The sequence below is a fragment of the Amblyomma mixtum genome, chromosome 1, assembly GCF_055824585.1.
Source record: "Amblyomma mixtum isolate Tamu chromosome 1, ASM5582458v1, whole genome shotgun sequence".
Lineage (NCBI taxonomy): Eukaryota > Metazoa > Arthropoda > Arachnida > Ixodida > Ixodidae > Amblyomma > Amblyomma mixtum.
This window is the reverse complement of record NC_143012.1, coordinates 212,371,361-212,385,020: the sequence shown is the minus strand read 5'-3', so window position 1 is coordinate 212,385,020 and position 13,660 is coordinate 212,371,361.

Sequence of the window (13,660 nt, the reverse complement as noted above, 5' to 3'; positions counted from 1 at the left end):
TTGCCAAAGATGAATAAACATATTCAGAAAAATATTTGAGTAATGATTTTGTTGACTTTCTTTGCTCCAAATATGCCAATACACCACTATGATCTGTAAAGGTATTTTGCTTCAGGGAAATCTTCAATCCCAGACACTGTCTTATATTGAACGAAAACTCGGTTCTCAAAGATGTATTATTCTATGTGTTTGTTTTCTTCTCCACTGTCGAACATGTTAGGAATGAACACGTGCTCAGTGTGCTGAAAAAAATGGGTAATACGGCATGCGAAAGCAGTACAATTGGTTTTCACATACGCTGTAAAAAGACGGTCGGAATAATTTCAACCACCTTGTGCTCTTTATGTTCTTTATCCGGCGACAAACCATCGGCACACTTGCCTTCTTGCATTTCGCTCGGATCGGAGTGTGGCCGTCGCAGGCGACTCGACGCACCGAACTCGTTCAGCAGCCGAGCACCTCAGGCAATAAGAAGTAAGCTTTATCCTTCTTTTTCTATATTTAAAATGTAAACATCATGATTATACGAATATGCTACTGTAATTAAATGAACAAGCATCAACTTGTACGCGTTTAGAGGACAGTGAGCCAGCTTTTCGATCTTCCCTTCATAATTTTTAGAATAAAGCTTTACTCAGTGGCATTAAAAAGAAAAAAAAAATCAAATAGATCGACAACCGAATGAAAGCTCGCTTTAGGTATAAAGCTACCCCTATGTAATTTTCAGATAGACTTTCTGATGAAGGCACTTTATTATATATTTCCAAATTCCACAGTGTTTCAGAGCGTAGCTATACTCAACCGGGGTACATCTTCGGAAGAAGCCTCAGGTCGGTACTTTGAACTTCAAGATCAAAGCGGGATTTAATCGAATTTGCTACTGTCTAGCAAGGTGTCTAAGCTTAGCATGCGTACCATGATCAGTCATGAGTTTGTCCATTGGCTAATTGTGCAGTTATGTCGAATAATTACTGGATCGAATTAATTACAGTTAATTAGTTAATTGCCATTCAAACCAAGCTTTGCGCTATAGCATCAAGTCATATACCGTTAAAACGCTTAGGTCAAGTGTAAATGCACTGTTCCAGTTGGCGACTCGAACTTATTATTGCTACGTTTATCATTTAATTAAAATTAAAACCAAACTTTGCGTATAGCATCGAGCCATATACCATTGGAAAGCTTAGTTTGAGTGTAAATGCGATGTGCTACTTAGCGACCCGAATCAATTAGTGTTAATTCGTTAAATACACTTAAAACCGAAATTTTCTCTATAGCACCCGTCGTACATAATGTTGGAAATCTTAGGTCAAGTGTGAATGCTGCTAGTTAGCGACCCGAATGTGCTAGTTAGCGATCCGAATTAATTAGGGTTATTAGGCAAGTGCAGTTATAACCAAAAGCACCAATAAGCACGGAGCGACGCTCTACTGACTAGACTTAAAAGTTTTACCACTGCCAACTTTCATCTTTTCTTTTCCGCGCCTTCTGTCCGTAATATCATCCGCTTGCGGCAACCTTTACCTCTGTCACTCCTGGAAAGCAACGTTACCGAGATCCGTCTGGTTTCTCCCTAAGTTGGTTTCTGCCTAAGTTTCACAAAGGTGCGTTCGTCCTTACTGGTACATAACTTAACACGGGCTCCTAACTCCAGAATTATTTTATTTTTCGGAAGAGCATGCGCCGCAGTACTTCAGGTTACCCAGCAGCCTCTAAGGTATTCTACCTAAAGTAAATGTATGTCTTTAAGCGCTGCTCGAGAGCAGGGTCTCTGGCCGATGATCCCCACCCCGAACTTTCACCCTCCTCCCCCACCCAGACCCCCTTCGACTTACTGTTGATCCTCTACGAATCAAAATTTCTCTGTTGCAAAAAAGCGTGACTATGGGCTTTTTGACCGTGGCACTGGCCTAGTGTTTTTAGCTTGCACCTCACAGGCGGGAGGTGCCAGGTTCAATCCCAAGACCCACCTGATACCCACCGGTTTTTCAATAGGTGCTGCCTTCCCTAGGATTCGTGGTCGGCCTTGAAGGGGACACATGCCCTGAAAAGATTCTTTGTCTCAATCTGGCTTTCGACGGTCTTTTAAAGGGCCACTGACCAGGGTCCGGACATTTTTGAAAAACAAGCCCACTGCATAGATGAGGCATCGAAGATAACCTCTGCAAAATACTAGAGCCATGCGCGCCCCGAAAAGCTGCGAAAATTCAAATCAAAGCCCGTTCGTTCTTTCCTTCCTTCAAAAACGGGCCCGGCCCACTACTCTGCACCCCGCTGACGTCAAGGGGGGCTACTTTCGCTAAAGGCACTCCATTGGTGCATCGTTCTGACTGACGGGAGAAGGTTGGGCGTAGCCTTGGCGTCGCGTCGTCTGCACAACGCTTTCCGCAGCGCCTTCTGTTCTGGCTCATGCCTACAAACCCGCATGAAGGAACAAAAAAAAAAACTGCGGAGGGAGCGTGCGGCGACAGCCTTGAACCCTAGCCATAAAAAGTAAAAAAACAGTAAAACTGAGGGAGTTGGCTCGCCCCCCCCTCCCCCCCCCCCCCCCCCCCCCCCCGCCGTGATCCCGTCACGAGACGCTCTGCGTGCGCGCTCCCTTCTCAGTTTCTTTTCTTCTATGCGAGCCCCCCAAAACAAGGTTTTAATTAGTAGTGCAGCAGAGCCTTTCCCTCGCTCGCCCACTTTACCGCTCCGCACACATACCGCTTATCTTTCGTGCATCTTGCGTACGCCTTGACTCCAATGAATGACATATGCTTTGCAGCGGAGAAAAGACACAAACACACAGAACACAAACACGCATGGAGAAAAGCAAACGGGCGGTTGCCGGGTCCGCGCTTCGCCGTGTGTTTCGAACACAACCGACTTCCGCCCCTCCGCTCGTGAAACGGTGGGGAGGCCTAAAAGAAAATGAAAAGGTGGCTCGTTAACTGGGAATGACAAACAGATGTATGAAAGGATGCGCTCGCTAACAAGTCTAGGTGGTCGAGCCGATCGCGCCTCTCGATCGTTCAGTGTGCGGAGAAAATGCAAAAACCAAGAAAAGAATTCTATTGAAGGCGGGGCCATGACGTCGCCCTGTGACGCACTCCACAGACACCACGCCTCCGGCTTACACCGGAGAAGGAAGGGGTGATTTTGCCTTGCCGAGCCTACTCGACGAGGAGCGGGAAAGAAAAATTTCGAGGAGGGAATGGAAGGAGAGGAGGCTCGCTCAAAGTGAGGTAGAGAGTGTCTGCTGGCCGCGGGTGGGCAGGGGGCCTTTAACGGGTGGAAGCTGCAAATCAGCCATGTGTGGTAAAGCCCATTTAACGAATACCAATAAGCGCATGAAAAATGTTCTCAGGGAAAAAAAAAATGAAAGAAGAAACTTATGCACCGCCAAGACTGGTGGTTGCAGCTTGAAATTTAGATACCCAACAAAGAGCAGCAAACAACAGTGCTGAATGAAAGGAAAGAACTGTATACCTTTCAATCTCTAGCGCCCAATAAGCACTAAAATTGGGCCACACAATTCTAAATTCACAAAGCATTGGCATTACTTTCAGGAAAACCATCTATCATTTCTACGGGATACAAACGAGTTAGCGGTTGCTATAGCACTGAATTCATTCTTGTTTTTCAACGCACTCCACTTGTCTCTAATATCACGGTGCGAGAATCGTAGTTTGTCGCAGGTTTACGGAAACAAACTGCGTTACCTTAAACCAAGAGAAGGTTAACTTGAACATTTATGAAGAAGACAGCGGCACAAACAACGAAGTGAACACGTGTCCGATGAGAAAAAAGAAGAGAATAAGAAAGACACGAATTAATGAATCCATTCAGCCTAGAAGCAAGAAAAGCATAATTATTTCAAATGGTATTTTTTTCATCGCCCGCACGACATGTGCTACCTTCCGAGCAGGTTAATACTTGCGTTGTGAGTGGGGTAGAAAGGCCCTGCTCCGCTAAGTGCTAATGTCTCGGCGAAGCTCGCTTTCTATATAGTGAGAGGTTATTTCTGTCTCTGTCTTTCGGTCCTTAACGAGTTAAGGCTGGTGAGAATATCAGGGAAAGGGTGAAATATAAAGAAGCAATGTTCTCTGGGACATTAGGAAAATGTAGTCGCTAATTACCGCCACGTGCCTGTGTTCACAGCACAAACAACTAATCAATATGAATACGGCATAGGGGTACAGAACGACTGAGGCGAAACAACGCAGTATTCGTGCAGAGGTGCGGCGATCCGTAGACGACCCTTTTATGGAGCTCTCCTCATCGACTTCGGCTCAGAACTATGAGCGGGTTCTGTCGTTCGCATCATTTTTTTCCGCGTCGCAGCCCTATATCAGTGCGTGAAATGTGGCTGACGTATGCTTCAGCTGCAAATTAATTTGCGACGCTTTTTTATGGTCTCACATTGGCGGCTTCTATCCTTTGTAAGCAAGGAAACACTGATTTTGCTTTCACTTCCGCCGAGACTTTTCAAGAAAGAAGTATGACGACACGAAGAAAGTTTTCGTAGGAATATCCTAAAAAAATAAATTTCAATACGGTTTTCAGCTGCATTGAGCAAGAAAATTACCCAACCAAAAAAATAACATAATAGTTGCAGGCATTGAAAACAATATAGATCGCAGCAAATGAATTGTTCTTAAATTAGTGTCTCTCATTGTAACACCTTTGTGATTTTTGTTTCTGAGACGCGAACTGCATGGCGTCGTACTGATACTTGTCCACTATAAACTACAACCCTCATTTTGCTTGTTCTCGCCGATTTGAGGGGGGGAGATAAGAAGGTCAAATAATCGAGTGTATAGGGTAGTCACGCGACCTCTAAACGGAGAGCACGTCCGGACGGCTGCATGCTCAAGAAAAAGTCACTATGTACGTTCACTAGGCCTAGCCGATCCCGTGGCTGGCTGGTGGTAGCTATCGTAGAACGGCGGCATAGTCATGGTGACATCACTGCACAAGGGCGCTTCACCGGTGCTTATCGAACTCGGATGGCTGCAAAGCTCACGGCCATGTAACGGCACAAGTTGACGTGACGTACGCTGATCATGTGTTAGGTTTTCATGCCGAAAATACCTAATTTGGGTTGTTGACGAAAGATTATTGAAAGCTACGGAGTATAACTACGACACATTACTAGTGTGACGACCGGGATTGTTACCTTTGAACTCAGGTAGCGTCAAGGAAACAACTTTTGCAAACGGAAAGAAAAAAAAAAGCAATTAAAGCATTGACTACATGGACCACTCTTCTGTATATGCCTTTCTCTACATAGCCAAGCCCCTTGATGAAGCTGTACTTCGTGGACGCAGGCAGTGCTATCCCTCAAATTCCTCAAATCAAATTCTCTATCCCTCCGCACAGCACGCGGTGGTTAAATCATCGTAAACCGCCTGCGTAGAAGTAATAAACACGTGAATCTTTGACTGGCTCGTGCTCTGTATATCATGATCGCGTGTTTGTTCGTACACATGCGGTGCTTCATAGGAGTCTGATTGAAGTTAATGAATAATTGTTGTATAGACAATGGTTTATTATAACGATATCGTGCATATTATGTAGACGTAGCAGGGCTGTCGCCCACGAGATTTTACAAGGCAACTGTCGTTCACCAGGAGATGCACGTTAATGGACTCTCCTTCCGAGCACCGAATCCAATGCGAGAGGAGGATGTAGCGATAGCGTTTGCTGACGCTCACGCCAAATCGATAATCATCATCGCGGACTCCAGAAAAGCATGCGACAATTACATGGCAGGGGAGATCTCCTCCTCATTAGCCACTTGTCTAGGACAGAGAGAGAGAGAGAAACAACTTTATTGCCACAGATTGGCGGGATTTAGGGCAGGTTGGCTTGGTGTGGCCCCCAGGTGGGGGCGACTTCCTGGGCCCACGAAATGAGTGCCAGTTGGATGCTCTTGTCTGGCCTTCTGAGGAGTTGGTTCCATCCGTCTTCGGAGGGAGCTGGCAGTAAGGTTCGAGGGGGCGGATTTCCCGCGCAACCGCAGAGGATGTGAGCCTGGGTGGCGATTTCTCCCTGTAACAATTTTGGCAGACGGGGTCGTATTCCCCGTCTGTGATGAGTGAAAGTCTAGAATGGCTAAGGATGGAGTGTGTCTGCAACCTGCGGAGCAAGGTGGCTTGCACTCGATTCAAGTCGGGGTGTGGAGGCGGGAACTGGCGTCTCATCTCTCTGTAGAGGTTGGTAATTTCGGCAAAGGTCTGGGGAGCCTCGGCAAGAGCGTCTGGGTCCGTGGGGCCGGCCGGCCACCCGGTTGGTTAGTCCTCGGGCTAGTCGGTCGACCCCTTCGTTTTCAGAGTTTCCCGCGTGGGCGGGTACCCAGACCAGATTGATCTTATGGTCGGGAGTGCAGCCGCGAAATATGCGTGCAGCGGGGTGGCAGATAAAACCTGCCGAGTAATTTGGTATCGCTCTTTTGGAGTCGCTGAGGACTGTGCGCGTACGTGGGTCAGTGATGGCCAGCGCGATGGCGGTTTCTTCTGCCGCTGTCGGAGAGTGAGCTACTACTGTGGCGGCGGTGACGATAGTAGATTGTGGCGTGGTTGCACAAGCCACGTATGTGTTTGCACTTTGCCGTGCAGCATCTACGTATATTGCGTGTTCGTCGGCAAGGTATGTGGCGTCTAGTGCTTGAGCTTTCAGCTGACGGCGCGTATCATGGCGGCCAGGTAGCATGTTTTTGGGGATTGGTTTTATAACTAGGCGACTATAGACCCCTATCGGAGTGGGCGTCGTGGGGTGGACGCCGCCTATGGGGTTGATGTTGAGACGGTCAAGTATGAACCGCCCGTGTTTAGTGCGTGAGAGGCGGTGGATTTGGGCGGTCTTGTGTGCCTCTATGAGTTCTGTGAGCGTGTTGTAGATGCCGAGTTGGAGGAGATGCTGTGTGCTGGCGTACTGAGGTAGCCCCAGTGCCGCTTTGTACGCTGAACGTATAATGCTGTTCACAGCTTCCTCGTCCTTCCGGCGGAGGTGATAGTAGGGGTAGGAGTAGACTATCCTGCTAATGAGGAAAGCTTGCGTGAGCCGACAGAGGTCATCCTCCTTCATACCTCTCCGGCTGGTGCTGATGCGGCGGATAAGGCCGTTGATCTGATTGGCTGTGGTGCGGAGGCGCTGAATGGCCTGCGAGTTTTGCGTGTTGTTCTGTATTAACATACCCAGAACGCGGATGGTGCGGACCGGAGGTATGGGATGGGTGTCGACTTGAAGCACAATAGGTTCTTGCGGGTCGGGCACGGGCAGGCGAGCTCGTCTGTCCCTGATGACTAGTAATTCGGACTTCGTGGAGGAGCATGTGAGCCCGTTCGCCTGTACAAAGGAGTGTACTTTATCGATTGCTGTTTGGAGGGAGTTTTGGATTTCCCCGTCAGAGCCAGAGTTGGTCCACAGGGTAATGTCGTCGGCATATATTGAGTGTTTAATGTGAGGTATCTCTTCCAGGAGCGGAGGGAGGCCTTTCATTGTAGTGTTGAAAAGGAACGGAGATAGGACTGCTCCTTGTGGTGTTCCTCGGGTGCCTAGTGTGATCTTCTCGCTGTGGATGTCTGCAATGTGAAGTTCTGCTGTGCGGTTATGAAGAAAGTCGGCGATGTAGTTGAAAGTGCGGGTGCCTACATTCATTTGTGAGAGGTTTGCCAGGATGGAAGCATGTGACACGTTGTCGAAAGCCTTGCTGACATCTGTACTCCGTTTCATACATAGCTGTCAACGCTGCCAAAGGTACGAAAGTAGTCCGCTGCAAAAAACAAGCAAAATGTATCCGTCCGCCTCGCGTCGTGGCTGAGTGGTACGAAGCGCGCGTTTCTGTTCATTTTACAAAGGGCCTAGGTTCGACTCCCGGCTCGGGTGGTGTTTTTTATTATTTTTTTATTTTTCTTAAAAGATTCATTAGGTAGAAACTCGAAACTGTCAAACTCTAATACCTACTTTGAAAAACACAGCGCTGTTTACTTGTCTCGAAGGGAAAAGGCAGTGTAGTGTATTGGCGACGGACGTGATTGCGAAGTGCTTCTCTCGGGTACTGAACGACTTTTTAGCATGCGGCACACAATGAATCATTGTGTGGTGATAGAATTCAGTGTGGCGTCGATTATTCGGAGCAGCCTCGGCTAGCGGCAACCTTGTATTGATCGGTGTACTCGGCGGCTTTAAAGTGAGGAGCGTCTGACTCGGGTCTCCTCTTTGAGCTGTTGTCACAAGGAAAATTCTTTGAAGTCCTTCCGGTCGTAGTAATGTTTTGTATTAGATGTCGGATTCGGTGTGTTATGGGAGTGAGCTAGTGCAGCGAGATGGGGATTGTTGAAAGCTCTGCATTTTTAGGCCCTGAGCAGAGATTCCGCTGCACAGGCCATCGAACGCAACAAGTGGTGTCGTATATTAGCGCACTTGCCGCTGCAGGTGACATTGTTATTGTGAGAAGACGACGACGAGGTACCGTGGTTCATTAAGAGGGCGCACGAAGAAGTTGACGAAGCTCGCTGTTCGTTCTCCTCACGGTAGCTCGTATGTCGCGTTCGGCATACATACGATGTAACTTGAGTCGGATGGCGTTGACTGCAAAGCTGTCATATTTAACACTGCGAGAGCTAGATATGGTCACCTGGCTAGGTCGTTTTTGCGGTGATCTTATTCCAGTAGCGAGACCTTCCTTCTTGAACCTCGCAACTGTCCGAGGGCTCACCCCGGTCATCTCGCCCACAGTTTCGAGAACTTCGCGCACAGACTTCTCCAAGAAGCGCTTCCTTACGCTAGAGTAAACGTTGACAATAACCTGCTTGGAGTCTTTCGAAAATTTCGGAGACTTCAGCTTGGAGAACAGGCGAGCAGGAGATGTTTTTGAAGCCGCAATGGGCGAAGAAAACAAGCGAGTAGGCGATAGCGGTGCCATTTTCTCCATACTCGGAAACCGAAAGACGAACGCGGAAGACATCACCGGCCGGCCTAGCTGCGAAAACCTGATACAGGAGGAGCCGAAAAAAACCCAGAAAACTAAGGCACTCTGTTTTGAAGAACATTAAAGAAAAAGCAATCTTTTTGCAAAATAAAACACCATTATTATTATGCTGCAATATTAACCAAAAATAACTTTAAATTTGAGTTCATTACTCTTGTCACTTTCGACGCACTACATTACGATGCGGACGACGAGCGCGAACAGGCGCCGTAGCCTTGGCTGCGTTGACAGCTATGTATGAAACGTAGTATAGGCTTAGGATGGTTCGTGTAGCTCGGATGGGTCTCGGATCGAGGATGTCGTGTTGGATTTGCCACATAATGTCTTGAGTGGAGAGGCCGGTCCTGAAGCCGATCATAGTGGGGGGGAAAAGGTCCTCTTGGTCTACGTGAGTGTGGAGTCTATTGAGTATGACGTGTTCCATGACCTTTCCCAGGAAGGACGTGAGCGAGATGGGCCGTAGGTTGCCCAGCTCGAGTCGTTTGCCTGGCTTAGGTATGAAAATCACTTTGGCATGCTTCCAAGTGTCTGGAAGGCGACCCTCATTTCAGTGTTGGTTGAAGAGGTCCGTGAGTGCTTCGACGGACTGATCTTCGAGGTTACGAAGCATCTTGTTTGTGATGTGGTCGTCGCCAGCGGCCGCGGTGGTTTTAATCTGGTTGAGGGCGGCGCGGACTTCTCCTGCCGTGATGTCGGCGTCCATGTTGGTGTTCTGAGCACCCGTGTATCCTGAAGGGATGGGAATTTCAGTGGAAGTATTGATGTATTTGTCTTTCAGGGTAGCGAGGAGTTCCTCATTTGTTCCCTAAAAAGCGTGTATGACACGGGTGAGGTTCTTGTGAGATGTGGATTTGGTGTGAGTTGGGTCCAGTAGATGTCTGAGCAAGAGCCACGAATTTTTGAATCCTAACTGGCCGTTAAGACGGTCGCAGGTTTGATGCCATTGCTCCTGACTCAGTTTGATGGAGTAAGCTTCGATCTCTCGCTCGAGGCGAACGAGACGGAGCTTGAGGGGTCGATTGTGTTTTTGGCGGAGCCAGCGAGCGCTAAGACTGCGCTGGGCCTCCCACATGTGTATGAGTTTGGCGTCGGGAGAGGGGCCATTCTCGTCCTGGGTAGTCATGGAGGTGGCATTGGCGGTGTCTTCGAGCAGCGAGGACAGGCTGCCACTGATCTAAAAGCCAAAAATTCAGGGGCACTTTGACTGTCTAAAGTAGGTAGAGGCGGAAGCGTTTTCCGCACCACCTTCGCTGTTTCTGTGGCCCTGGTGGCGTCACATATATTTGAGTACTCATTACTAAGTGATGGCAAACCACTAATAATTGTTAATTACTAATTAATGCCTGAATACTAATTAATGACGCTTAAGCTTCGCCTTTAGGAGTGGAACGCGACAGCGCGTTGGAGCGCTGCCAGGGACTCCACGGAACGCCACCACCCGTTCGGCGCGATGCCTTGCCCTTTGAACGCAACGCTTTTTGAGGAAAGGAAATGGCGCAGTAATTCTCTGTGGTCTCGGTGGACACCTGAACCGCACAGTAGAGGAATGGAGGTGGGAGTGAAAGAAGATAGATAAAGAGGAGCCGTAATGAAGAAAATGAAAATTGTATTTGAGGAAAGGAAATTACGCAGTAACTGTCTCACATATCTCGGTGGACACCCGTCAAAATTCAGGGGGGCACTTTTTTGACCTAAAGTATGGTCACTGATGTGTGGTCAAGATGTTAAGCTTCGCCCCTAAGAGTGGAACGCGACAGCGTCTTGCAACGCTGACAAGGAGTCCATAGAACGCCATCGCTCTGGGTTCTACGCCTCACTCGTCGGTAATTTGGTTTTTGAGGAAAGGAAATGTATCTGTCTCTCATATCTCGGTGGACACCTAAACCTCGCCGGAAGGGAAGGGAGGAGGATGGCAGTATGTGAAGACACCGTATTCACTAGACGCGCCTTTGTTCATTCCAAACCATCGAGCTGGCATGGCGGAGTGGATAGCGTGCTCGTCTCTCACGCCGAAGACCAGGGTTCGATTCCTGAGCTCGACCAATTTCTTAATCACTTTTATTTATATGGCCTGACTAGTAAAGCTAATTAGGCTAATTGTGTAATTAAGCAAATAACTGAGCTCAGTTCCACTTGGAGCATAACTATACGATCCCTTCAATTGGTTGTATGGTTACTAGCCAAAGTGCAATTGGCCCCGTTTGAAATTCGCGCACTGTGACGTCACGACCGTTTCCACCAATTGAAAAGCGTGACATTCTCTGTCGACAACTGCTGCTTACAACGATGAGACATTAAAGGCTTCCGCCTTAAAAGAATCATTTCGACTCCTGGCCACGAGGGGGCTTACGAGGTAATGAGGCCGCTGACGCGGCTGCACGAGCACTTACTCACTGGGCTTCTCATCTCAGCTGTTCTGCGGCGACAAACCAGCCACTGCTGCGGTTATTGGAAATCATAACACATTATAACGACATCCACCGCCTTTTCCCGGCCCCTGCACAGGGGCTGAGTAAGACGGAGGAGCGAGCTTTAAGGCACCTGCAGACAGGTACTCTACTCTGTCCTGCAATCATCAAACATTACGATCCTAACACGGATGGGCGATGCCCGCACTGTGGGAAGACAAGTGATATCTTGCACATGGTGTGGGCATGTACTCAAAATCCCCGCCTCCCCCTTCCCCTACCGCTTCCCGAGAGGCATGGGAGACTGCCCTCCTCAACTGCTCTTCGCTTGAGTCCCAAAGGGCTCTGGTGTAACGGGTGCGAGACGAGGCGTCGTCATGCGCTGTCCCGGACTCGGGACGCCGACCATGTAGCGGGGCCACTCTGCGGCTACCAAGCTCTATCTCACCAAATAAAAGTTTTCACCACCACCACTGCCTATGGAGCCAGTAAAGCGCGTCTTCAACTTTTTCATCGTCAATTACAATTTGGCCAGTGCACGTCGGAGGCATATATCTGTCCCACTATCATGTTTCCGCCACAGTGTTGTCCACGTCAAAGCTTGCAGCGCACGTCACCCTGTAAGTACCGCCACATAACTAAAAGCGGGAATATTACTTTGGTAGCAGCATTAGCCCATGAAGAAGACAAAGTGTAATGCAGAGAGCGAAAGTGTGTTGCAGTTTAAAACAAAGTGCGGTCGGTTGCAGCAGTAGCCTAGTGTTCTTGCCAATAAGGAAAAAAAAGATAGCCTAGTGCTCTCCCACATGTGCTACGTTACCGCGGGTTTCGAATGCCAGCCGCGGCAATATTTATTTTTTTTTTCACTTGCCACCAACCCACAAGCATCGCAAGCAAGCCCACCTTCCTATCAACAGCATGCTCGTGGTCTACCGATGGGAATAGTGCTTTCGGACTAAAATACTTGGCGAGGCGCGGCTATATAGTACGGTATTCTGAGGTACTGCGCATTTCCCGCTAAAATTAGAGAAGGGAAAGTTCGCCCGCAGTAGATAGCCGACCAGTCGAGAGAGAAAACCACGTCAGAGAGGGCATGAAATGAGATTAGCGGGGTGAAATCGCTTGATTTCGGCGGCTCTAACTCCTGTAAGCTTGTTTTTTTTAACGGTCAAGGAGTTAGGCAGGGTTTAACCGTGGTTTACCGAAATGTCGAACGATAGCATTTTGGCAACGGGCCGGGCAAAATGTGGAGGTCACCATCCTGGCGGGTACGCTGAACTATGGTTGGACATCTAATTTGCCCAAATCGGCCAATGTTAGTCCTTGAAAGTCAGTCTGTTGATATGCTGTGCTTATCATGATAAAACCAAGGTCAAATCAGACACGGAATGGTGAGCGACTTTTGCTCTGAATAGAACTACCTCTGTAAAAATCTTACTGTCGCGCGTTCTAACGACGATGCTCACAACCATTGGGGTATAACACAGTTTCAACCAGAGGGTGGTCAGAGGCTTGTTAAGACTAACGAAGTTGAGTTGTCACGAAGAGAAAAAACACATTCAAATTGAGCCTATGTTCATTGTGGCAAGTTGCGGTGCTCGGCTTGCTGTGTGCGCCATATGGCGTTATTAGCCTGACTTCAGCTCTCCCTATATATCGTCCAAAGAGTGATCGATGTCTTTGCCAGCCGAATCTTTAAAGCTCCTGTGAGTATCGTTAACCATGTTAATCGAGGCTTTACGCCTGTTTTCATTACTGATTTCAGTGCCGCGTAAGAGCGTCCACCGCAACGCTAATATGAATGAAGCTTGAAAAATGAAGGCCGTAGTTTTGGCCCTCTATTCACAGGAGTTTTCTTCTTTATCTAGCTGGCGATATAGAATTGACCATTTGGGCTTCTGACGTTCACTCAAGAAGCCGGTCACGTTCTACAAACGCGGGCGAAAATTCCCTGATGCGTTGATACTTTCTCACACTTTCCGCACATTTAAGAAGGATGCAGTGCAATCCTTTCCCTTCATGACTTACTTCTGCTGCCCACATTAGCCGGCGCGTCCCATGTTGAAATATATTTCGATCGTTTATCTTACTTTTCAAAGATATGCCTCTCACGTACCGGAAGCTTTATAGACGAGGCCCGAGCACGAGTATTTCACGACCCTGAGTCGATTAACTCTATGGTGTCAAAATAGAACGTCTCTCTTTCTACAGGGAGAGCAGTCCTGTGATTAATATTTAAGCGGTCTAACGATGTGATCGACTCCTCAAAAAAATT